The sequence below is a fragment of the Rhinopithecus roxellana genome, chromosome 2 (assembly GCF_007565055.1).
Source record: "Rhinopithecus roxellana isolate Shanxi Qingling chromosome 2, ASM756505v1, whole genome shotgun sequence".
In the NCBI taxonomy this organism is placed as follows: Eukaryota; Metazoa; Chordata; class Mammalia; order Primates; family Cercopithecidae; genus Rhinopithecus; species Rhinopithecus roxellana.
In genome coordinates, this window is record NC_044550.1 from 36,616,469 (window position 1) to 36,644,027 (window position 27,559).

The 27,559-nt window shown below is 42.3% G+C and overlaps 1 protein-coding gene and 1 pseudogene across 1 annotated transcript in view; both read right to left on the reverse strand.

The window, feature by feature from the left end:
• Positions 1–27,559, reverse strand: part of SHROOM3 (shroom family member 3) — a 203,691-nt gene that overhangs the window by 116,786 nt on the left and 59,346 nt on the right. The window lies entirely within an intron of this gene.
• LOC104661972 lies at positions 1,903–27,107 on the reverse strand (annotated as a pseudogene).

Genomic DNA, 27,559 nt, shown 5'->3' on the forward strand with positions numbered 1-27,559 from the left:
TAGAGAGAGGGTTTTGCCATATTGCCCAGGGTGGTCTCAAGTTCCTGAGCTCAAGTGATCCACTCGCCTTGGCCTCCCAAAGTGCTAGGATTACAGACATGTGCCACTGCACCTAGCCAAAATCTCTTTCTTGATTTATACAGTTATGCTCTTTGCTTTTCTTTCTATAATAAATCTGTTTGACTCAATATAAAATATCTAAGTCATTTTTCAAATAACATGCCTTTTTTAAAAAAAGTATACAATTCAATGATTTTTAACAAATGGAGTTTTGCAACCATCACCATAATCCAGGTTTAGAACATTTTCATCACCCCCAAAATTCCCTCACCCCAATCCCTGCACCCACCCCTAACCCAGGCATCACTGGTCTCCTTTTTGTCTCTATAGATTTTCCTTTTCTAGATATTTCAAATAACTTGAATCACAATATGTAATCTTTTGTGTCTGGCTTCCTTTACTTAGCATAATGTTTTTGAGATCCATTCATTTTGCAGCATGTTTCAATAGTTAATTCCTGTTTATTGTAGAATAGTATTCTATTGTATAGAAATACAATATTTCATTTATCCATTTACAAGTTGTTGAACACTTGGATTATTCCCACATTTGGTCTATGATGAATAATTCTGCTTTGAACATTTGTGTAAAAGTCTTGGAGTGGACAGACAGAGGCCTTGTTAATTTTTATTAGATGTGTGAGGCTGTGAGAAAAACAAAGGGGGCAAGGAAGATGCCCAGATTTCAAGCTTGGCAACTAATGAGTGATGATACCTAATTCACAGAAATGGGGAAGACTAGAAAGAGAGCAGCTTTGATGAGAAAGATTACCTCAGTCTGAAGCAAGTGCCTATGAGATATGGTGTGGGTGTGCCCAGTTGGCAGGTAGGCACATGGATGTGGAACCTTAGTTTCCTTAAAACATCTGACAAAGTTAGGCCCATTTTTGAGCAGCATGTCCCGTGTTTAAGATGCATTCCTCAGGTATAATAAAAACAATTCTCTGTGACTTAGGTTCGCCTCTATATAAATCTGACCAGAGAAATTCATGTAACATCCCACAAACTCGTTTTGGTTTGCACAACAATTATTTTTTTCATTTTAAGCAAAAAGTTTATTTAAACAAGATACTTGAAGGGCAAAGTATCTAGGATTCTCTTTTTTTGTTTTGTTTTGTTTTGTTTTTGAGACAGACCCTTGCTCTGTCGCAGTGTAGTGGCTCGATCTCAGCTCACTGCAACCTCCACCTCCCGGGTTCAAGCGATTCTCCTGCCTCAGCCTCCCGAGTAGCTGAGATTACAGGCACACCCAGCTAATTTTTTGTATTTTTAGTAGAGACAGGGTTTTACCATGTTGGCCAGGCTGGTTTCGAACTCCTGACCTCAAGTGATCTGCCTGCCTCGGCCTCCCAACGCGCTAGGATTACAGGTGTGAGCCACTGAGCCCAGCCATAGGATTCCTTTTTTGTTTGTTTGTTTTACAGTAATTTATCCCCACTTAAAGACAGATTCCCCTACATGTAAGAGCTACGTACAAAAAAGTTATAAAACTGTCCTTGGTTTAAGAAGGATAAATGAAAAACATTAAAATTCTCCAATTGAACAAGGTATGCAAGGATTTTTATGTTTTTTTTTTTTTTTTTTTTTTTTTTTTTTTTTGTTAAAACAGTAAAAGCAAAATAACTTACCAGAATAGAAAGATAAGAGCTGAATGAGCATGCCACTAAAGGAGAAAGGGGGCATTTTCACAGGGTCACTATTTTTCCCTATCCCGTTTCCAATCAAAACATACCATTGATGTCAATCAAAACATACCATTGGCTGTTTAGTTAAAAAAACGCAATATGCTTGTGCACATATACCAGTTACTTTATGTGCAATAAAGGAATGGGGAAGGTGGAAATTAAATAATAGAGAAAACTATACTGTAGTAGTCAGGATTTGGTGGAACCAAATTGCAGTTTTCTAATTGAGAATGTCATGTTGGTCTGAAAAAAAGAGTTCTGGAGTAATGAAGCAGGTTCCCTTCTCAGTAGACACGTCCCGTCTGCTATTGGAACACATCAATTGTATCTTCATCCTCTAGTTCAAACTTTGCAGGTGTGTCTGTTTCATTGATTTGTTGGTGCCTGTCAAATCAGAATCTGATCGACCTCACTGGCAATCCCTGTCGTTCACAATATGCTTTCATTAGTTTACTAAGTGATGTATGCCTCTTTGTTTTTTGTTTGTTTTTTGTTTTGTTTTGTTTTGTTTTTTTGAGACAGTTTTGCTCTTGTCGCCCCAGCTGGAGTGCAATAGGGCGATCTTGGCCCACTGCAACCTCTGCCTCCTGGGTTCAAGCAATTTTACCTCAGCTTCCTGAGTAGCTAGGACTACAGACATGTGCTACTACATCTGGCTAATTTTTTTTTTTTTTTTGTATTTTTAGTAGAGATGGGATTTCACCATTTTGGCCAGTCTGGTCTCGAACTCCTGACCTCAGGTGATCTGCCTGCCTCAGCCTCCCAAAGTGCTAGGATTACAAGAGTGAGCCACCACGCCCGACCTATGCCTTTTAATCTTAAACTGCACCACAGAACCATCCTGCCCTGCCACCTTCAAATTAATATGATCGTTGTTCTCAGTCTTGACTCCTTCCTTGGGCTTTTCGCCATGGCAAGCACCGGAGTCTCCTCAGCTGCCACTTCACAAAAGAGGTACCAGGTTCTCACCGAACGAGCACGCAAGCAGCACCAGGAGCTGCAGAAGGAGGCTGCAGCGGTGGACAAGAGAGAGGGTACCTGACATTATGTGCTCCCTCCCCCCACCCTGCGTGCACCTGCACAACTTTTTTTTTTTGATGGAGCCTCCCTCTGTCACCCAGGCTGGAGGGCAGTGGTGTGATCCTGGCTCACTGCAACCTCCGCCTCCCTGCAACCTCCGCCTCCCCAGTTCAAGCGATTCTCCTGCCTCAGTCTCCCGAGTAGCTAGGACTACAGGCGGGCGCCACCATGCCCAGCTAATTTTTTTGTATTTTTAGTAGAGGCGGGGGTTCGGCATGTTGGCCAGGATGGTCTCCATCTCCTGCCCTCGTGATCCACCTGCCTTAGCAAAGTGCTGGGATTACAGGCGTGAGCCACCGCACCCGGCCAACAATTTTAATAACATCTTCTATTTGCTTAACATTTCCCCTTTAAACAAACTGTTGTAAAGAATACATAACAGGCTGGGCATGATGGCTCATGCCTGTAATCCTAGTACTTTGGGAGGCTGAGGAGGAAGGATCACTTGAGCCCATGAGTTGAAGACCAGCAACAGTGTGAGACCTTGTTTCTACAAAAAATAATTTAAAAATTAGCTGGGCATGATGGCACATGCCTGTAATCCCAGCTACTCAGGGGGCTGAGGTGGGAGGATTGCCTGAGCCCTGGAGGTTGAGGCTGCAGTAAGCGGTGATTACATCACTGCATGGCGGGGGGGGGGGGGGGGGTGTGTGACAGAATCAGAAACTGTCTAAACAGAACAAAACAAAACAAAACAAAAAAACCAGCCTACATAACATAAAGTGAACCATCTTAACCACATGTAAGTGTACAGTCCAGGGGCATTAAGTACATTCATGTTATTGTACAACCATCACCAGCATTCATCCACAGAACTCTCTTCCTCTTGTAAAACTGAAACTTTGTATTTGCTGAACAATTATTGTCCAATCCTCCCACTCCCCAGCCCCTGGCAACCACCAGTCTACTTTCTGTTTCTATGAATTTGACTATTCTAGGTAACTTGTGTAAGTGGAATTACACTGCATTTTTCCTTTTGTGACCGGCTTATTTCACTTAGCATAACGTCCCCAAAGTTCACCTATGCCGTATTCTATAAAAGGATTTCATTCCTTTTGAAGGCAGAATAATAGGCCATTGAATGTTGATACCACAGTTTATTGATTTGTCCCTCCATGGACACTTGGGTTGCTTCCACCCTTTGTCTATCATGAATGATGCTGCTATGAACATGGGTATGCAGATACCTCTGAGTCCCTGCCTGCTCTGTATTTCCTTTTAAGAAATTAAGATACAAGAATTGAAAGATCTTTATCATACTTCATATAACATCATCCCACATTCTCGTTTTGGTTTGCACTACAATTTTAATAACATCTATTTGCTTAGCATTTCCTCTTCTTAAAAAATAAATGTTGTAAAGAACACATAACAGGCCAGGCATGATGGCTTATGCCTGTAATTCCAGCACTTGGGGAGGCTGAGGAGGGAGGATCATTTGAGCCCACGAGTTCAAGACCAGCTAAGGCAACAGAGTGAGACTTTGTTTCTACAAAAAATAATTTAAAAATTAGTTGGGCACAGTGGTGTATGCCTGTAGTCCCACCTACTCAGGGGGCTGAGGTGGGAGGATCATTTGAACCCTGGAGGTTGAGGCTGCAGTGAGCCGTGATTACACCAGGCAAACTGTAATCTATTGATGCATCTGAATAGAAGTAATCACATGAACAAGTCCAAGATTAAAACTGCAAAGCTCCAGCTGCAATGAGTGAGGCCAGAACTTTCTGCAGCTTTGATACTGGGGTATCACTGGACTTTTCTTAAACACTAGGCCGACAATGCAGAAAATTACTCTTTTTTTAAGGACTTTAGAGGTACCACCATAAGTCAACAAACACTTCAACCCCAAATTTTCCTCATAAAATTTTCTTTTTTTCCCAGTAATCCATAGGGGTCCTAAAGGTGACCCAGTCTTGTTTGGTTTTGTGATAAAAGTGTTCAGCTGGAACGTCCTAATGCACTTAAAGATTTCTGTAGTATGCCAGGTCAGGTAGGTCAGCACAGATGCAGCGGAACTTGCCAGGGCAGCGCTTATCAGGGAATGAAGGTATGGCGTGGGGTCAGGATGTCACGCCTGATGGCAGAGAGAAAGATTAGACACACACCAGCAAAGAAGAGAGAGAGGTTTTGAATTTTATGCTACAAAAAAGGATGCAAGCCAGGTCCTAACTCCATCAACTTGAATTTGTTTCTCAAAACAACTGTTTTCCACAGATGAACAAAGCAGGCAGCTCATGGAAACTACCAGAACAGGACAATGTTTCTATTCTATTGGGATCATGAGAGACAGATGAAAGTGCCAGGAATCAAGTTAATAAAATAAGTAAGCTTAAACAGCCCCAAACATCACAAAACACCATTTTAATTATTGTAGATGTGGCAAAAAGCAGCCAAATCCATAGAACAGTCCAGCACTCCAGGCAAAGCCTTGAATTTCACCACTGCTGGTGCAGGAAATCTGTATGGATCTGGGCTCTCTTCCAGATGACTGGTTCTTTTGACAGTCCAAGTCCAAGTCCAAATCCAAAGAACTCTTGGAATGCCACAGCTTCCTGGTACACCTTCCCAGGTACCCCACCCTCAACTGGTATTGAGGGTGGGTCAAGAAATGAAACACAAGCTATCAATGGCAGAGAGATAGGAGATAAAAAAAAAAAAAAAAAAAAACCATGGATCCCAGCCAGGCCACATGGCATGAGTGAGTACTTCATAGGCAAAACTGCAGCCAAGTTGAGGTGGTTCCACAGTTGGAGGCCTGAGGCAGAGGCTAACTGTACTCAAGTTCATCAGAAGTCCTGGTACTATTGTGTACACAAAAAACCCATCCCATCTATTTGTGGATGGTATTGGCAGCTGTGGAAACCCTGGTAAGAACTGTAAAATCCTTAGAACCCCTTTGAGGTGGGAATCCTTCCCTCCAAGTCAAGGTTGGAGGCACATCTGAATCACCTGGAAGCCTTTATTTTTTTAACATATATATTTTTGAGATGTGGTCTCACTGTGTTGCCCAGGCTGGTCATAAACTCCTGGGCTCAAGTGATCTGCCCACCTCGGCCTCCCAAAGTGCTAGGATTACAGGCAAAAGCCACCGTGCTGGATCACCTGGAAGCCTTTAAAACCAAAGTGCAGCCGGAGGGTGTGGAAGACGGAAATGGGGAGTTTTTAGTGTGTATAGAGTTTCAGTTTTGCAGGATAAAAAAGTTATCAAGCTCGATTGCACAATAACTTTTATATACTTAACATTATTGAACTATATACTTAAAACTGGTTAAGATGACAAATTTAATGTATGTGTGTATGTGTGTGTGTGTGTGTGTTTGCCACAATAAAACAATACAACAGGAACAAAAGCATAAAGACCCAGAGGCCCAGGACCAACCTCAAACCAACTGAATCAGAATTTCTGGGGATGAATGGCAGGCATCATCATCATCATGACTATTTTCATTGTAGCACAGGCATCATTATTTTTAAAAGCTTTCAAGATCATTGTCATGTGCAGCTAAGATTGAGAATCACAACTATTAATCAATGAGAGATTCTGGCTGCATAAACTCAAGAAGAATTATCAATTAACAACTGCCTGCATTCATTTCATATGGCTACACAGATGTTCTCCAAAGAAGTTAGATTCAGTAAGCCCTTTAGATGAGAAAGCGGCTTTTCTAGGCAAACTCTTTGACTTCACAAATATCAGATGTTTTATTCATTGAAAGTCAGAACTTTCTGAGGAGTAAGCTGGCACATAAGGAAAGGGATACTTTTTGAAATTACATGAATGCTGACAGCCAGGAGGATCCCATGTGGTAACTGACTATGGGCCTACACAGAAAGTTATTTCAATGAAGCCAGACTTACAGCCAGCAAGTAGTTCACCCGCTTTGAAAATCTGGTTTATTATTTTCAACTGCCAGGAAATGAGAGCCAAACACACTTGGTATGTATAGGCCAGATAAGAAATTATTCAAACAGTCAGACCAGGTGTCTCAGAACTGCAGCTTGGGGTGAGGCAGGTGTCAACACTCAAGTTCCTACAGACACCAAGAAGGTAAATGGGGAAAGTGAACCAGTTGGAACCGTGGCCACTGAAGGCCTTGCGTCCTGTTTAAAAGGACCACTCTAACCCAACTGTTACACTGCAGAAAGTGGGTCCACTGCTACCTGAGTTCCCAACTTTTCAGGAAAATGCTGGACATCTGGATGTTTATGTAAAGTTTTCCAATTTTTAAATATTGGGGAAAAAATTAATCCAATTAAAAACCAAAGCTGTGTGCGGCAGTGTGCACCTATAATTCCAGCTACTCAGGAGGCTGAGGGAGGAGGATCACTTTAGCCCAGGAGTTCAGCCTGAGCAACACAGTGAGACCCCATCTCCAAATCAACAAGAACAACAACAATCTATGGGCCAAACAAAGCACAGCCTCACCAGAGACTGAGCTTCTTTGCTGCTGGTTATTACCTCTGGTTGTATAGCAACAAGGAAACCTGGATTCTAGTCTTGACTTAGCAAGTTGTGTAGCTTCACAACCAACTTCTCTGGAATCCATCTTGAAAAATAAAAGGCTTATGAGAGTATCTTGAATGTCAGGCCTATGATTACTTATTCTCTACTAGGGAGAAATTCAGGGTCCCCAGGTTGAATGAGATTTCAAACACACAACTGAGAAATCCTAAGATCTTAACATCTAGGCATGAACATGCCAGACCCAATGGCTCCTTCCTACCCAGTTGGTTTCAAGCTGAAAAACACAACTCTTCTTGGAATAGATTTAGCCAGTTTAAAAATTTTGATTTGGAACTATCTATGCATGATTTTCAATAAATGTTTTCTAGATTTCCAGAGACTTTTATGGTGATTTAAATTACCAAACCTCAAAGTCCCCTTACAGGATTAGACACTCTCTAGAAGCAAGAATTGATTAGAGTGTAGTAGACAGTGTTCTAGGCTAGGAATCTAGAGACATGGCTCTCCGTAACCAATTCTGTGAATCTCTCTCTCTCCCCATCTCTCCCTCTCCCCCTCCCCCTCCCCCCTCCCTCTCCCTCTCCCTCCCGCTCAGATAGGGTCTTGCTTTGTTACCCAGGCTGGAGCGCAGTGTCTCAATCACAGCCCACTGCGGCCTCGAACTCGTAGGCTCAAGTAATCCTCCTGCCTCAGCCTCTCAAGTAGCTCGAACCACAGGAGTGCAATTACTGAAACTACAGTAGGTACGCTTCTTTAGAAGGAAAATATACATGAATTCTTAAGCAGCTGGATAATGAAAAGTGATTCTGATTTTAGGGCTTCATCATGGACTGCTATGGTAGGCAGAATTCTGAAGATGGCCCAAGATTCCTGTCCCCTAGTTATTCAAACATTGATTGTGAAGGGAAAGTGCAGATGCAATTAAAGTCCCAAGTCAATGAATCTTAAGATACAGGAGATTATCCAGGTAGGTTTGGCCCAGGCAGGTGAGCCTTTTAAAAGGCAGAGTTTTTATTCTCTGCATGGCAGTAGAAGAGGAAGGCAGAGAGATTCAAAGCATGAGGCGATTCAATGCATCTTGCAGACTTGAAGATGGGTGTGTGGGGTTCCATATGAGAAGAAATGTAGGCTGCCTCTGGGAGCAGAGAGAGCAGCTCTGGGTGAGAGCCAATAAGGAAATGGGGACTTCATCCTACAACCATAAGAAACTGAATTCAACCAACAAGAAGAAGGAGCTTTGAAGCAGACTCTTCCCTAGAGCCTCCAGATAAGAGCCCCACTCAGTCTACACCTTGATTTCGGCTTTGTGAGGCCTTAGGTAGAGAACCCAATGGTGCCATGCACTCTAGGTGCTATGACCTAGAGTATTGTGAGCTAATAAATCAAGGCTGCTTCAAGACACTTCATTTGTGATAATTTGTTATGCAGCAATAGAAAACTAACACAACTGCCGTACCACATGTTGGGAAGGTTATGGAACAAAATGGTACCACACTTTGGAAAATGGTATGGAAAATCAAACACACATCCACCCTATGATGCAGCATTTTACTCTTAGGTATTTACCCAAGAAAAATGAAACATATGTCTACAAAAATACTTGTACACTAATATCTATAGCAGCTTTATTCATAACAGCCTCAAATTAGACACAGTCCAAATGTCCATCAGTAGGAGAATGGATAAACAATGAACTATTTTTTTTTTTTTTTTTTTGAGACGGAGTCTTGCTCTGTCACCCAGGCTGGAGTGCAGTGGCCGGATCTCAGCTTACTGCAAGCTCCATCTCCCGGGTTTACGCCGTTCTCCTGCCTCAGCCTCCCAAGTAGCCGGGACTACAGGCGCCTGCCACCTCGCCTGGCTAGTTTTTTGTATTTTTTAGTAGAGACAGCGTTTCACCGTGTTAGCCAGGATGGTCTCGATCTCCTGACCTCGTGATCCGCCCATCTCGGCCTCCCAAAGTGCTGGCATTACAGGCTTGAGCCACCGCCCCCGGCAACAATGAACTATTAATATAAGCAACAACACAGATAAAGTTCAGAAACCTTACATTGAGTGAAAAATACCAATAAAAAAGAGTATATATTGTGTTATTTCATTTAACAAATTTCTAGGATAGAAAAAACTAATCTATGGTGAAATAAACCAGAACAGTAGGTGCCTGGGGGTGCAGAGTGGACTGGAAAGGGGCACAAAGAAACTTTATCTGGTGATGAAAATGGATTATAGTTTGATAGGGATGTGGATTACACAAGTGAATACATTTGTCAGGATTCATGGAACTGGAATACTTAAGATTCACACATTTTATATAAATTATCTCTCTGGCGGGGCGCGGTGGCTCAAGCCTGTAATCCCAGCACTTAGGGAGGCCGAGACGGGTGGATCACGAGGTCAGGAGATCGAGACCATCCTGGCTAACATGGTGAAACTCTGTCTCTACTAAAAAATACAAAAAAAACCTAGCCAGGTGAGGTGGCGGGCGCCTGTAGTCCTGGCTACTCGGGAGGCTGAGGCAGGAGAACGGCGTAAACCCAGGAGATGGAGCTTGCAGTGAGCTGAGATCCGGCCACTGCACTCCAGCCTGGGCGACAGAGCAAGACTCCGTCTCAAAAAATAAATAAATAAATAAATAATCTCTCAATAAAAATATCTTTAAAAACAAATTAAGCCAGGTACAGTGGCTCACACCTGTAATCCCAGCACTTTGGGAGGCTGAGGCAGGAGGATCACTTGAGGCCAGGAGTTCAAGACAAGCTTGGGTAACAGTTAGACCCAGTCTTTACAAAAAGTAAAAAATTAAGCAGGCATGGTGGTACATACCAGTAGTCCCAGTTACTCAGGAAGCTGGGGTGGGAAGATCACTTGAGACTAAGAGTTCAGGGCTGCAGTGAGCCATGATCGTGCTCCTGCACTTCAGCCTGGGTGACAGAGTGAGACTCTGTCTCAAAAAACAAAACCACCCACAAACGAAAAAAAATAATTCATCAGGCCAGGCATGGTGGCTCACACCTGTAATCTCAGCACTTTGGGAGGCCGAGGTAGGTGGATTACTTGAGGTCAGGAGTTTGAGACTAGCCTGACCAACATGGTGAAACCCCGTCTCTACTAAAAATACAAAAATTAGCTGGGTGTGGTGGCGGGCGCCTGTAATCCCAGCTGTTCAGGAGGCTGAGGCAGGAGAATTGCTTAAATCTGGGAGGCGGGGGTTGCAGTAAGCCAAGATTGCTCCACTGCACTCCAGCCTAGACAACAGAGCAAGACTCCATCTCAAAAAAATTAATTAAAATAAATTTAAAAACTAATTCAACCAATATGTGATAGACTAGTTATCACTGAGGTGTTGATGACTCTCTCCTAGGGGGAGCTATTTAAAAAACAGACAGGGTAAGAGTTAACTCAAATGGATGAGCCCCTCATAGAGGGATATGGGACCCTAAGCAGCTGGGTGAAAGATTTTTGGGCAGTGAGACCTCCACAGAGGACCTCAAATCAGTCTATGCACCTAATCAGATAGTCCTGCAAAGGGCTCCTTGTGGGTTTATTCTATGCCCAAGTACAAATTGCTAAAAGATGAACAGTGAAGATGCTGATTGTGCTGGAGCTTCCCAAGCAAGAAGGGCCCTGGAGGGGGCTGGGGTGCACGGAAGCAGGTGGCAGTGCCCTGACATGTGTGAGACAGGTGTGTGTGAGGTGGGCAGGGGCAGTGAGCTTCACACTCTCGAGTCTGGTGGCCTCCGAGTGATACCCAGCATCTGAGCACAGCCTCTGGGAATACCCCTGCACAGCTTCATTCTTGGTTTCTTTAGCATATGCATGTTTTAGATGGGTTGCTTCAGTCAAAATGAACATATCTTTTCTTGTTTTGTGAAAAAAGTCTTCTCAGGCTGGGCGTGGTGGCTCACGCCTGTAATCCCAGCACTTTGGGAGGCCAAGGAGGGTGGATCAGCTGAGGTCAGGAGTTCGAGACCAGCCTGGCCAACATGGCGAAACCCCATCTCTACTAAAAATACAAAAATTAGCTGGTGTGGTGGCGCACAACTGTAGTCCCAGCTACTTTGGAGACTGAGGCAGGAGAATCACTTGAACCTGGGAGGCGGAGGTTGCAGTGAGCCAAGATCATGCCACAGCACCTCAGCCTGGGCAACAGAGCGAGACTCCATCTAAGAAAAGAAAGGAAAGAAAGGAAGGATGGAAAGGAGAGGTGAGGCGAGGCGAGGAGAGGAGAGGAGGAAAGAAAGGCTTCTCAAAGCCCACAGTAACTTCACTGGATTCCTGACATATACTTTGGTGCTTGTTACACATATGTAAGAATTTCAAAGAGAGCCAACAATTGTAGGCTAAAATCTCAGTATGTCTAACATATGGCTCTAAACCCAAATGACCAATATGAGCAGTGATGTTTTAAACTGTGGGCTCCACTTTTTCCAAAGGAGCCCAGATGGCTAGATGGTCGGGGAGTAAAGAACTCAGTCACGGGGCCTGGCCTCTTGGCAAGGTGCCTGGGGTTTGCTGTTGGCTTCTGTCCTCAGAAAGTTCCACCTGTAAGTGGGGAGTGATCCATCCACTTGAGGCTCTCCAGTGAGGAACAGTCAGTTCACATCAGGAAGTGTTTTGAGGGAGAGGAGAGGGGGCTGAAGGATGGGCCTTGAGTATTTACAATGAGGGTTCCAATGAGACCATTTAATCAGAGGGGACACCAGAACCAAGCTTTTCCTGTTAGGGGACCAACTGAGAAGGAAGAATGGGATCTGAATGAGATCCATTTTTAGATGAGCCATTTTTTTTTGTTTGTTTAATCATAACAGTGCTTTGAAAAGACTTTACCAGTGAGTCAGTGCTGGGTTTTGCTACATCCACCACAAATTAGTTACGAATTCCCTAATTGTTTCCAAAAAGAGATTTACTATGAAATGATACAAAGTGCAATTGAATCCTTGGGTTTTGTTTTTGTGTGTGGTATGTATCTGATGTGTCAGTTTTGCAATCTGCTTGGTTTTGATATTGCAAAATGTTTGATGTTTTGGCTTCCAGTTGAACTGACGCTATTATTCTGTTTATCCATCCAAAGGTACCTACATTAGTCACTAGTTGGATCCTACCAAGCACACACGCGGGCACGTGCACACACACACAAACACACACACACATACATACATGGGAGGGGGTTTGGAAGGGTAGCATGCTGCAGGAATGCTTGATGTAACACTTACCACGCTATTATATATCGTTCACTGTTCCTGCTCTGTATCCCTCATTTGACAATGAGGTTCTGAATGGTATGAAACAGTTTGTCTAGTTTATCCTCCATTCTTAATGCTTAACAGAGTATCTGACACATATTAGGCAAAAATAAATATTTTTAGTCTTGTTATTTCCTGTTATGTTCTTTATGGAGATGGAAACCAGCAATGTAAATCTTTTTCTACTTAAAAATACTGACTCATTGCTCAATTTCTCACATCCAGCCACATAGCCTTTCCTTTGATTTTCCATTTTTAGAACCTCCCCTGAGGGCTCTTCCAGAAATGAAGCAGGAATTTCTGTAATGATTTCATTAATTCCAACTAAGGCAGCAAGCATAAGTCACCAAGGCTTGAGGTTTGAAACCCTGTAATTTGGTGTCCAGCTTCACATCCTCATAGTCGGTGGATGCTAAGCAGATCTGATCTGTGCTTTCCTAATTTTCCCAATTGTTGTGGGATTGTGGGAAGTTATTACAAAATGCATGGAAGAGCACTTTGGTAACTACAAAGCAGGTATTGCTATCAACTTCACTTTATCAATGTGGAAAAGTCCAGAGGCAAAGTGATTTGCCCTGGCTTATGCTAGAGCCCAAACCAATGGTTTCCCAGCAGCCCGATGAATGCACTGAACTCCATGGAGAGGACCAGTTCCAGGACTATCTCCACATGACCAGAAGAGAACACCCAGCTGGTGCTGATCTTAGAACATGTATCCTTGGGAAGGGTCCTGAAACCAGCCCAATCTGCAGGGGACCAGGTGTTGACCACTAGCTTGTCTTACTTGGGCCCAGAGACAGTTTGTTCTCTTTGTATCTTTATATCAGAAAATTCAACAGGCACAGAGCAGAGAAGCAGGTTTCTTCTATAATTAGCATAACAGGCCAATGGATGTCACTGTTGCACCACAGAAACAGAACCTAAACTCCAAGGGGACCCCCCCGCCCCCAAACAGCAGCACCCTCACTATTTGGGAACTTTAGGAGAGCACAGCACACTTGGAACCAAAAGAAAGCAATTATAACTGATTGCTTGTAGTAACTGATATTCCATTTAAAAATGTTAGCGCTAGTAATGAGCAGGTATATTCAGGGACAAGTTAAGGCAAATAGTTTTGAACATCATGAATGGCTATAAATGAGTGTATATGTCACTCACCAGGAGGAAAGGTCACAAAATTTTGAATCAAACCAAGTCTTTTGACTTCAAATACTATGTTTCTTTCAGTCTGCCACTCACAGTGTTCAAAATTATTTCAGAAAATATGTTGATACTTAGATTAAGACTTCTCACCATCCATCAACAGCCTTGCATAAATGTTTTGGGAAGAATTTTTAATCTTCAACTTAGTATAATGATCAAATGAATATGCACATATACATAGAGAGAGACGGAGTTTTGCTCTCGTTGCCCAGGCTGGAGTGCAATGGTGTGATCTTGGCTCGCTGCAACCTCTGCCTGCCGGGTTCAAGCGATTCTCCTGCCTCAGCGTTCCGAGTAGCTGGGATTACAGGCGCCCGCCACCACACCCAGCTAATTTTTTGTATTTTTACTAGAGGTGGGGTTTCACTATGTTGGCCAGGCTGGCCTCGAACTCCTGACCTCAGGTGATCTACCCACCTCAGCCTCCCAAAGTGCTGGGATTATAGGCGTGGGCCACCGCGCCCAGCGAATATGTATATTTATTAAGCATCTACTTTGACTTTTCACAACTCTTGAAGGTAAGATGATTATTTCCATTTTTCATGTGGGTTCGGCAAGACAAAGTAATGTTTCCATTATGCAGCTGGTAAGAGACAGACATTGGTACAGGTCCATGTCTACTGGCCTGCAAAACCCCTGCATGTTAGGATGTGCTCCTACTCAGTTCAAGCCTTCTTTGACATCCCACTGCATGTGCCTTATTGGAGATACTACAATAAATGCAAACCACCTCTGCTCCCAAAGAAATGTTAAGGTCTTTAACAGACAATTGTATTACAATCGAGTGAGAAGGGCTTTTTCTAGGTGCTATGCAACTCAGTGAGGGTTAGAAAGGGCCTATGACACTGAGATATGAAGAGTGAATAAAATCCAGCAGGCAAAGAAAAATATAGCTCAAGGGAGTTTAACCTGAAGGAATATCCAGTGTTTAGGTAAGAAGTGGAGAAACATTATAAATACCTGTAATTTAAATGCAGAGAAGATTTTTTAAAAGAAACAATCTGTTTCTTTTAAATTGGTCTGGGTGTGAACTATTACTATTAATAACCTACTGCCCAGCGGTAATTCCTGAGAGGAACCATAGTATAAGACTCTGCTTATAGTATGGGATGGAAAGTCAAGCCTTGTTTTGGGAATGGTGAGGGGCTCTGGTACCACAAATGCACTAAAAATACTTCCATGAGTTTCCTTATAGTCGGAACTGAAGCAGGAGCAGCAGGAATAAGAAATGAGGAACTCCCTGCCGGCTCTCCTGGCGCCCTCACTATGCCTGAGTCCCTGACTCCAGACCAAGGAATCTCTGATACAGCAGGGTAAGAACAGGCCACAGCAGAATGGTCTACATGAGTCTCTAATTTCATGAATACAAAATTGTGACTGTCTCTCTATTTTCAGGTCTGGTATAAAACCTCACGTGCACAGATAACAGATGTAAGCAGCTATATTAACTGGGGTACTGGGAATCCTTTTCCATCCAGGTCCAGAACTGACTCCCCTAGCAGTGAGAAGGAAGGTGATCCTGAGAGATAAATACCAGGGACATTCCCTGGCAATTCCTACGGCCTTTGGAGCCATCACAGGTCACAGGCTATAATCATTCTTGAAATTTGTGACGATGAGACCTGTCACTGCTGTCAGACAGGCTTAACTGGCCTTTTTGGACACTTTCTTAAAATATAAGTAAATTGGGCAGCTAATCCTACACTGTTGTATCTTGTTTTTTCTTGGAGCTTTGAAGTCTGGACTTGGAGACGGAAAGGTTAAGGGAGCAACCCTAGAGAAAAGTAACACAGGAATTTCTTTGTGTTTATCTTAACAATATCCATAAGTTTCTACTTTTAGCCCAGCGACATTTATCCCTTTTTTCCTGCCCAACAGTCTTTCTTGGTCCTGGTAACATTTAATAGTTTTGGATGGAAATGACAATAGGACTGAAGGTCCTCTTATTGGCCCAGAATGTAATGGTGATGCTAAAACATATAAATGACTGAATCATTTAACAAGTATTTGCTATACCTGTGTCCTTAGCTCTGTGTCTAAAGAGAACATGGTGAGTGATTAAACAGAGGCAGAACAATGGACTAGGGGACCTCAAGACTTCACTTGTAGCTGCAGGAACCTGAGAAGAGACTAAAGCTGCAGCTCAGGTGGGGGATATTTGCATGTAATATTGGATAAGCTATTTATTTTTCCCCTCATGGATTCTAATTTGAAATACATGAAAATGATATGTAAATATATTAGTATAATGGTCATTAAAATCATTCCTTTCTTCAACAAATACTGAGCACCTGCCAAGCATAAAGGCCAACAGTAACCAAGTCGACTACTTTCTGAATGATTCATTTTCACCACTTTAATCCATACTTAGCCAAAGCCACATAGTATGATAGGCTGGAAGTCAAATAATCAAATAGATCTCAAATCCTGGCTTCTCTACTCAATAGCTGTGTGACTTTGGGCTAAGCAACTTTCTCCTTTGAGCCTCAATTTTATCATTTGCAAAGTGGGGATAAATAAGTTAATATAATAGCATAATACAATAATTACCCTCACTATGTATTTCCTATAGGATAGGCAATGATGGTGGCACCCCAACTGTGAGAGGTAATCATCCTGAACCCTCCCCCTCTTCCTCATCTCCTGTATCAAAAGAGTCACTAAATCATACTGTTTTATCTCTGAAATATTTCCCAAATCCTGTCCCCTATTTCCCACTGCCCTAGTTCAAGCCCTCATTACCTCTTGGCCTTCTAAATTGTCTCCCTGCTTTTACTCTTGTGCTCCTTTAATCCATTCTCTGCATGGCAGCCTGGGCAATATGGTGAAACCCCATCTCTACAAAAAAAAAATACCAAAATTAGCTAGGCATGGTGGCACACACCTGTAGTCCCAGCTACTTGGGAGGCTGAGGTGGGAGGATCCCTTGAGTCCAGCAGGTAGAGGTTGTCAAGACAACCGGTTTAAACAAAAACCAGTTCCTTACTTGAAGCCTCTCAATGGCTCCCCACCTCTTAGAATAAAGTACAAACTCTCAGAACGCCAGACAAGGTCACCTGTCTACCTCTGCAGACTTTTAATGTTCCCTTCCCAACACTCAGCACACACCAGGCTTTTTCACCTGTGTCTTACCTTACAATTCAACATTAACTCTGCATCACTGAATTACACCTCTGCTTCAGTGTCCTCACCTCCTCCACCCACTTATCTAAGGCTCAGTTCAGGCCAGGCAACTCGGGAAAGCTTTCCTTGATGCCTCCAGCTTCTACTGCCCAGCTGGGTTAGGAACTCTCTACCCAAGCCTGTTATCATGTCTATTTTGTTACATTTACCACGTTGATTGGTAATTTATCTATGTATGAGTTTTTCTCCATTACTAGAGTCTTCTACTTAAGGCAAAAACCATGCCTTATTCATCTTTGTATCCCCATCACCTAGCACAGTTCATGGCATGTTGCAAAGGCTCAATAAATAAAATGAATGAGTTGAGCGTGGTGGCTCAGCTGGGCCATAGGCCCAGCACTTTGGTAGGCTGAAGTGGGCAGATCGCTTGAGTCTGGGAGTCTGAGACCAGCCTGGGCAACATGAAGAAACCCTGTCTCTACTGAAAATACAAAAATTAGCCAGGTGTGGTGGCATGGCCCTGTAGTCCCAGCTACTCAGAAGGCTGAGGTGGGAGGATCCTTTGAGCCCAGGAGGCAGAGGTTGCAGTGAGCTAAGATCGTGCCACTGTACTCCAGCCTGGGTGACAAAGTGAGACTCTGTCTCAAAAAAATTAATTAGTTAAATAAAATGAATGAAGAAATGAAGATAAGAATGTGACTCTGCAGTTCATGCTTTTTGCATACACCACATGTCATGCCACATGTCATGTATCTAGAATGCTGGTTCTCAGCCAGGGGCAGTTTTGCTCCCCGAGGACATCCAGCAATGTCTGGAGACACCTGAGTTGTCACAATTGGGGGAGGGGGCTATGCTTCTACCATGTAGTGGGTAAAGGCCAGGGATGCTACTAAGCATCCTTCAATGCCCAGGGCAGCCCCTAACAACAAAGAACTATCCAACCCCAAACAGAAACAGCGCCAAGGCTGAAAAATCCTGATCTAGAACAAGGTCTGGCACATGGAAGAACTCAATATAGGATTCCTAACCCTGACTGCTTAGTGGTGCAAGTGGCAGAAATGATCATCATACTCAATATAAACCATACAATTGTATGGTATACTTCTTTGTTTATTGAGCAATTTTTCATAATATGAGCTCATTTCACAGCCTCAGACTTAAGGGAGATCAGTTCTAGCTTTGAAATCAGACTGTAAATATAGCAAAAGACCTACTCAGAATCAATGGAATATGATGCATGGCTCTCTCCTCCCATCTCTTCTCTCACCACACCATATGTCTGCTCCAAGTCTACATCCCTCAACAACCAGTTAGAATGCCTGGATCATAAGGGTAAACATATATTAGCTCACCAGCCAATGTTTTTTAAGTCATATATATATTTTATATATGTGTGTGTATATGTGTGTGTGTGTATATATATATACACACACACACTTATACACACCACATACATACACACACAGAGAGAGAGAGAGAGACTCAAATATATCTCTTATATCTCTTACTTTGCATGAACTCATAACCTGGAATACCCTCTCCAGGAAGGCCTGGCCTCCCTGGGATCATAAGGAAATGTAAAAATTTAAACTTTTATGCTGTGCAGCCGGGCGCAGTGGCTCACGCCTGTAATCCCAGCACTTTGGGAGGCCAAGGAGGGTGGATCACGAGGTCAGGAGATCGAGACCATCCATTCTAACATGGTGAAACCCCGTCTCTACTAAAAATACAAAACTTAGCCAAGTGTGGTGGCAGGTGCCTGTAGTCCTAGCTACTTGGGAGGCTGAGGCAGGAGAATGGTGTGAACCTGGGAGGCAGAGCTTGCAGTGAGCCGAGATCGTGCTACTGTACTCCAGCCTGGGTGACAGAGCGAGACTCTGTCTCAAAAAAAAAAAAAAAAAAAAAAAAAAAAAAAAAACTTTTATGCTGTTGCAAGAGTTTTATTGGCCATTTGACATAACACAGTTAAGGCAGGAGCCTGTGATATGGGACATAGGCTGAGCTACTTCTCAGGGACTTCATAGTCCCATGAACTGTATGTAACCTATAATACATGTTTATACTGGGCAATTCTTTTCATACATGCATATTCAACCTCCCAATGTTTGGAGATGGGTGCATGATGATGGAGGCTGCCTATAGGCATCAGAATCAGGATACAAGTTCTAAAGCTGCCACCATGACCCCTGTCTATAATTCAACTGCATGACCCCCTGTCTGAACCTTGAGGCAAATTTATGATCAGTTTCTCTTGGTTATCTTTAGCTCCTCTCTCAGTTGCCCTCTTATCAGTCCAGATGTCTTTTACTTTTGAGAAGAGCCATCTTTCTTGTCTCAAACAACTCCCTTTTTCTTTATCTAGCTCAAATTATTAAACCGCTAAACCAACTGCCAACACTGGGTAAGTTTGCCTCAGCCTAATACGTACGAGCACAAAAATGGTTGTGTCCTTTCTGGAATTGAATTTAACACTTAATTCATCCTAGAACACATAATTAATTCTAGAATTTCCAAGCTGAGATGAGGCATCCCGGGCTCCTTAGGTAGCTTTGAGTCCCAGTATAAATAGGAATGACCAGCTTTCTAGAAAAAATTTTCAATTCTAAAATAATGATTTTAGCCACCATAGCAGGTTGAAGTGCAGGGGCAGTAAAGCTGGACACTGTGAAGCTTCCTTTGCCAATACCCCGATTTGCTGTATAGATGACTCATGTTCAAAACTGATGGTTTATGACAGAGAATTTCCCCATTGGTTACACTGCCATTAAACATATCTTTTGGGAGTTCAAGCAAATTTGTAAGGAGGAGGCTTCTACTGGTTATGCTCTTTGTCTTGGATAGTTAACTCATTTATAATTCAAACAAATTGAAAATGCAGCACTAGCTGGCTTTTAGGTTTCCTGACTGCTTGACAGCCACCCTCCCAACTATTCTTTAAGTGGCAAAGACATTAGCCATTGATATCCAAGTGTAGCAGGAAACCCAGCTCCTTGACAAGCCCAGGGATTCCCTGACTTCTTGCTTACTGTTGGATGGTGGTACGGACTAAGTGGTTTTTAAAAAAAATACTTTTACTTTTATTTTTTGTGAGTACATAGTAGATATATATATATATTTATGGGGTATATGAGCTGTGTTAATACAGGCATGCAGTGTGAAATAACCACATCATGGAGAATGGGGTATCCATCCCCCTCAAGCATCTTTCCTTTGAATTACAAACAATCCAATTACACTCTTTAGGTGATTTTCAAATATAAGATTAAGTTATTATTGACTATAGTCACTCTGTTGTGCTTTCAAATAGTAGGTCTTATTTATTCGTTCCATTTTGTTTTTACCCATTAACCATCCTTACCTCCCCATCAAGCCCGCTACTACCCTTCCCAGCCTATGGTAACATCCTTCTACTCTGTATGTCCATGAGCTCAATTGTTTTGATTTTTAAATCCCACAAATAAGTGAGAACATGCAATGTTTGTCTTTCTATGCCTGGCTTATTTCTTAACATAATGATCTCCAGTTCCATTCATGTTGTTGCAAATGACTGGTTCTATTCTTTTTTATGGCTAAATAGTACTCCACTGTGTATAAATTTTCTTTATCCATTCATCTGTTGATGGACACTTAAGTTGTTTCCAAATCTTAGCTGTTGTAAAGAATGTTGAGGCTGGCACAGTGGCTCATGCCTATAATCCCAGCACTTTGGGAGGCCAAGATGGGTGGATCATGAGGTCAGGAGTTCAAGACTGGCCTGGCCAAGATGCTGAAATCCCATCTCTATGAAAAACACAAAAATTAGTCGGGCGTGGTGGCATGCGCCTGTAACCCCAGCTACTCGGGAGGCCGAGGCAGGAGAACTGCTTGAACCTGGGCAGCAGAGGTTGCAGTGAGCTGAGATCATGCCACTGCACTCCAGCCTGGGTGACAGAGCAAGACTCTGCCAAAAAAATAAAATAAAAATACTTAAAAAAAAAAAAAAAAAAAAAAGAACGTTGCAATGAACACAGAAGTGCAGATACCTCTTTGATATACTGTTTTCCTTTATCTGGGATATATACCCTGCAGTGGGATTGCTGGATCATATGGTAGATCTCTTTTTAGTTTGTTGAGAAAGCTCCAAACTGTTCTCCATAGTGGTTGTACTAATTGACATTCCCACTAACAGCATATGAGGGTTTCCTTTTCTCTACACCCTCACCAGCATTTTTCACTGCCTGTCTTTTGAATGTAAGTCATTTTAACTGGGGTGAGATATCTCATTGTAGTTTTGATTTGCTGGTCTAAATGTTTATGTATTCCCCAAATTCTCATGTTGAAGCCCTAACTCTCACTGTGGCTGTATTTGTAGATAAGGTCTTAAAGGTAGGGCCCCGATCAGATAGGATTAGTATCCTTAGAAGTAGAGACATTGGAGAATTCATTTTTTTAACTCTCTCCAAGCATATGCACCTAGGAAAAGCTACGTAAGGACATAATGAGAAGGAAGCCACCTGCGAGCCAGGAAGAATGCCCTCACCAGAAATTGAATTCTGCAAGAACCTTCATCTTGGACTTTACAGCCGTCAGAACTGTCAAAAATACATTTCTGTTGTTCAAGCCACATGGTCTGTGGTATTTTGTTATGGCTGCCCAAGTAGACTAATACAGATGGTGATAATAAAGTGTATTAAGGAATGTATAACCTACCAAGGTTGTGCTAATTACAATCACAGCAATCACCTAACAATTGTCCACCACAGGACAATTTTGACAGTGATTTCCTATACGTCTATCATCAAAATGCTAGGTTTTAACCCAGGAATTATTTTGTGTCAGATGGGGAATCAATTATAAAGCACTCTTATATGCATGATTTTTTAGAGTTATCCTTCTGATATTTTTCTTGACTATCTAATTTGGGAGAAAAGCTAGTTTACCTTTTATAACACCATGTCAAATTTAGGTAGCATAATTATCCCAAATGTTCAAAGAATTTTGCTCAAAACTACTCAACTGGTTTTGATTGAAGCCCCAGGATGCAGGGAAAAGGCTGAATCCATTGCCCCACTTTTCATTAAAAATCATTTTGCTGTCTTCTGGTATTTGATGAGAGAAGCAGCTCTTTGATTTGGGGGATCTTTTTAAAACTGACTTTGTTCTTTTTTAATCCTCACTGCTCCAGGCATCATTAGCTCCTTTTAATAGAAGTTTCAATTTCCTTTTATCCCTTTGAGTATGGGTTCCAATACCCTCAAAGCAGCACCTTTTAATTGGCCAGAAAAAGGTCACCCTTCTAAGAAGAAACCATATCACACATTCTAACAAAGTCAACGTGGGTCTCTGAGATCAGAAGGAGATGGTTGCTGAGGTTGAATTCATCCCCCAGCAAAATGGTTAACTAGCTAGCCGGTGGCATGTGATTACATTTTCAACATAATTACTATGTAATTACATATACCTACTCTTATCCAACACATTCCCTGCTATAATTAGTGGCCTTTATTTAAAGTTCATTTGTCTTAAAGAATTTTGTCCTCCTTTTTTTATTCAGTCAATGACTGAGGGGCACTGTCAATTTTGACAATAGTTTCCTATATGTGATAATTTTCTGTGATACTCTCCTATACAGCCCCCCCCCCCATCATATGCTTTTTAGAAAATGATATAAGGACATCTAATGTATTTTTCCACCTTCATATGTCCACCACCACATGTTGCCTTGTATATTGCAGCAGTAACTTCTCCAGGTAAGTCTAAAGTTATAATCACATCTTACATCTACATGGTTACAGTTTCTAATCAAAGAAAGCCTTTTCAGATAGATCTACTCTATTACAATTTTTCTAGTGATACAAAACCAAATCTGGATCTGGAGTGGGTACCTAAATCCTCAGTGGAGGAGGGAAGTAGTAAGCTCTTTCAAAGCGATCTGAAGAAATTCATGTAAACATGACTCCATCAAGATGGCAGTAAAGGGTAGGGTGAGGAGGTGGTTGCTAAAAAAAACCCAGGTCTTTAACAGCCTAGCCATCCATTTCAAAGAATCACTGGCATAAAAAAATACTCTACAATATTTGATCTCTTACTTTTAACAGGCCACAATATTTGATACCACAGGGGTTGTTACTCCGACACTTATGAAAAGTTAAGCATTGGTTTTTTGTTTTTCTTTCTTTCTTTTTTAAAGATAGGGTGTCACTCTGTCACCAAGGCTACAGTGCAGTGGTGCACTCATAGTTCACTGCAGCCTCAGCTTCCTGGACTCAAGCAATCCTCCCATCCCAGCCTCCTTAGTGGCTGGGACCACAGGTACGCACCACCACACCGGGGTAATTTTTAAATTTTTTGTAGAGACAGGGTCTCATTATGTTGCTCAGGGTGGTCTTGAACTCCTAGTCTCAAGTAAGCCTCCTGTCTTAGCCTCCCAGCGTGCTAGGACCACAGGTATGAGTCACTGTGCATAGCCAGCATTGTTATTTTTACACAATTCCTATCTTACAGATGGTATCGTGGATAAATATTATTACAAAAACTGGTATGTAAGAAAGATACTACAATACAAAAAATAACATATCTAGGTCCATAGTTTTTTTCTGTATTATTATTATTATTATTATTTGAGACAGAGTCTAGCTGTGTCACCCAGGCTGGGGTGCAACTTGTGCATGATCACTACTCACCACAGCCTCAAACTCCAGGGCTCAAGCAATACTCCCACCTCAGCCTTCCAAGTGGCTAGGACTAGAGGTGCACATCACCACACCCAGCTAATTTTTGTATTTTTCTGTAGAGATGGGGTTTCACCATGTTGCCTAGGCTGGTCTTGAATTCTTAGGCTCAAGAGATCTGCCTGCCTTGGCCTCTCAAAGTGCTGGGATTACAGGTATGATCTACTCCGCCCGGCTTCCTGTATTATTGTTTGAAGAAAAATAAATTGACCAGTTGATTTCTTTCTATTTATTTTTGTTAATACATAATATCTGTACATAGTTATGGGGTACATGTGATATTTTGTTACATGCGTTTTAGGGCATATCAAAGAAGAGGGACCTTAACAGTCCAAAATGCTAGATCGTGACATGGGAATAATAGGTGAAGATTGAATCAAAGACCTTAACCTGGAAAAGAAACAATGTGGCAAGGAAATGATGACTATTCTTAAAGATTGGAAGGTGGTAAAGTATAAAAACTATTTGATGTTTTCTGTTTGGTCTGAGAAGGATGAAAGAATTGAAGTTTTGGGACAGCAGATATGGAGTTACCATAAAGAAGAACATTGTTGCAATTCAACAGGTTCTGAAAATGAAATGGTCTACTTTCTTACTTAGTGAGTTCACTTTCCTTGGCTGTGTTCAGATGGAAGCTAGTCGCCCACTGTGGGGGACTGTTGGAAAATGTATCAGAGAAGAAATAGAACTTCTGAAATCTTCAGTCCCCTTCTCACCCTAAAGTTCTACGAAGATGCCTATTTCGGGGAGTATGAGGCAGGCGAAGTAACCCTTATCTGAAATGTTTGGAAGCAGAAGTGTTTTGGATTTGGAATTTTTCCAGATTTTGGAATATTTGCATGTATATAATGAGATATGTTGAGAATGGGATCAAATATGAATGGTGTTAGGAATCTAGGTCTGTGGGGTTTTTCTTATATGTCTTTGTATTGGCTTTCCTAGCACACAGCTAAGGAGACAATTACTTTATTTCATTAAAAGAGGCAGTATGTTAAAGCAGTCTAGTTTATTTAGACAAAAACCAATACAAAGCAAAACAAAAAACCAAACTCCTTTTAAGGATGCTCTCCCAGAGTTATTTATCTATGCTCATCTAATTAAATAGGCTCTTTTGAAATTTCTGCATGTGTTGTGCTGGGTGGGTAGATACAGCCTTTCTGTGGCCATCGTGCTGCCCAGTTGGGATGTGGAGACCACCACTTCACCCAAGGTGGTCGACAACTCCACTCATGGCATCCATCAGCAGTAGAGACACAAAATGAGGTTGGAGTCCTAGGAGGCATCCTCTGGGGATGTTGAGGGTCAAACTCAAGGGTAACAGTGACCAGTGAGGAGAGGCTGGAAAGAGAAGCAGCAGAAAGGAAGCTGCTCCTTCGGACAACTCCCTGCTTTCTGCTGCTAGATGTGCCACAGAGAGAAGTGGCAGGGCTTATCTTTATTGACTTTTACACCATGGTTGACCGCATGATGCTATGGAAGCCACTTTATATTAATTAGTTTAGGTAAAAGACTTGTAAAAGAGATAAAGAGGCAGTGTGGTGTAAATATGCAGGCTTTGGAGTCAAAGAGCCAGTGTTCAAGTTCTGACTTTCTAATCATATGACCTTGAGCAAGTGAATTACTTCATCTCTCTAGGCCTCAGTCTCCTTATCTGTGCAATGGAGCTAGGAACAGTTGCTGGCTCATAATAAGTACTATATAAGTGCTAGCTTCTATTGTTTTCACAGAAACAGAAAACTGAGCCCCATTTGAACTTGCTTCTCCTTAAGTACTGTCCAAGACACAAAAGGAACAAAAGTGGCATTGAGGTAAGAATCTAGGTCACATCAGACCTGCTGCTCTGGTAGTTGCAAAAGAACGTGAATCCAGATGGAGTGATGCTGAAAGTGAAAGTGAATCCTATAAAACTTTTAAAGGAAATTATATAAAACTGTATATCCTTGCTAATTACCCTGATTTCATTATTACACCACGTATACATGTATCACATCATCACATTTTATCCCTTAAATATATATAATTATTATGTTTCAATTAAAAATAAAATAGGCCGGGCGCGGTGGCTCAGGCCTGTAATCCCAGCACTTTGGGAGGCCGAGACGGGTGGATCACGAGGTCAGGAGATCGAGACCATCCTGGCTAACACGGTGAAATCCCGTCTCTACTAAAAATACAAAAAAAATTAGCCGGGCGAGGTGGCGGGCGCCTGTGGTCCCAGCTACTCAGGAGGCTGAGGCGGGAGAATGGCGTGAACCCGGGAGGCGGAGGTTGCAGTGAGCTGAGATACGGCCACTGCACTCCAGCCTGGGCGACAGAGCAAGACTCCGTCTCAAAAAATAAAAATAAATAAATAAATAAATAAATAAATAAAATAAAGTAAAACTTAAAAAAAAATGCATACGTCCTGACATGGAAAGCTGTCCTATTTATTAAGTGAAAAAGCATGTTACAAAACAGTATGATCACCTTTGGGAAAAAAGGATTACTATTGACATAAATGATGGTAATACAGCAGTCTATATAAAAGAGGTGGGCTGGGTGTGGTGGCTCATGCCTGGAATCCCAGCACTTTGGGAGGCAGAGGCAGGCAGATCACCTGAGGTCGGGAGTTTGAGACCAGCCTGACCAACATGGTGAAACCCCATCTCCACTAAAAATACAAAATTAGCCAGGTGTGGTGGCACATGCCTATAATCCCAGCTACTTTGGAGGCCGAGACAGGAGAATGGCTTGAACCCAGGAAATGGAGGTTGCAGTAAGCTGAGACCACGCCATTACACTCCAGCCTGGGAAACAAGAGCAAAACTCTGTCTCAGAGAAAAAAAAGACAAGAGCTGTACAACAGTAAATAATGATTTGGGGGTTGGGGGGGTAATTAAGATTTCATGGGATATCCACTCTATATCTGTTATTTCTGTAAGATTTGAATTTTTACAATAAATATTAATTTTTAAATGAGAAAAATCAGTGTTTAAAAGGCAAAATAAGAAACATATTATCCTATTATGGATTTTAAATTTTACTATATACTGATCACCTTAAATTGTGTGTGAGTAGGCAATTAATAATGATGATTGGAAAATGGATGCAGGAAATGCTTCTCTGGTCTCCTTTCAAAATGATAACAAATATCACTGTTTAGAACCTCCTTCATCATACCTTAAATCTTCCCATGAACCTGCTGAAGCAGGTATTTATGGTTAAGATTTGGGCCTCAGCAGCCTTACTCCTGGTCTGAATCCTGTCTCTCTGTCTTATAACTATATGACCTTGGGCAAGTGCCTTAATCTCTCTGTGCCTCAGTTTATCTGTCGAGTGGGGCCAATAGTAATACTACAAAGGGGTGTTCTGTGGATGAGTTGAGCTACTGTTTGTAAAATGCCTAGAACAGTGACTGGCATATAGCAAACACCTAATAAAGAATTTAGCCTCATTCTTTTTTTTGAGACAGAGTCTCAAAAAATGGCATGATGGACTGCAATGGTGTGACTCACCTGGAGTCGCTCCAGGTGACTGGAGCGGCTCACCACAAGCTCCATCTCCCAGGTTCAAGCAATTCTCCTGCCTCAGCCTCCTGCCTCAGCTACTGTAATCCCGAGTAGCTGGGATTATAGGCATGCGCCACCATGGCCAGCTAATTTTGTATTTCTAAAAGAGATGGGGTTTCTCCATGTTGGTCAGGCTGGTCTCGAACTCCCGACCTCAGGTGATCTGCCAACCTCGGCCTCCCAAAGTGCTGGGATTACAGGCATGAGCCATTGTGCCCAGCCCATTCTTTTAACCTTATTTAGAGAGAAAACTCTGGATCCAAATGATACATTAATCTCAAATCTCTCCTCCCCCAGAAATACTCCAGAATCCTAACATTTATTCCCACTGCCCTTCTCCCCCACCCAGATCAGCATTTTATCACACTCATGGGTAGTGGCTTCCATTCCTTCATAGAGCCCTTGTTCCTGGCACCTCACGCTCTAACCTATTACCCGGATTC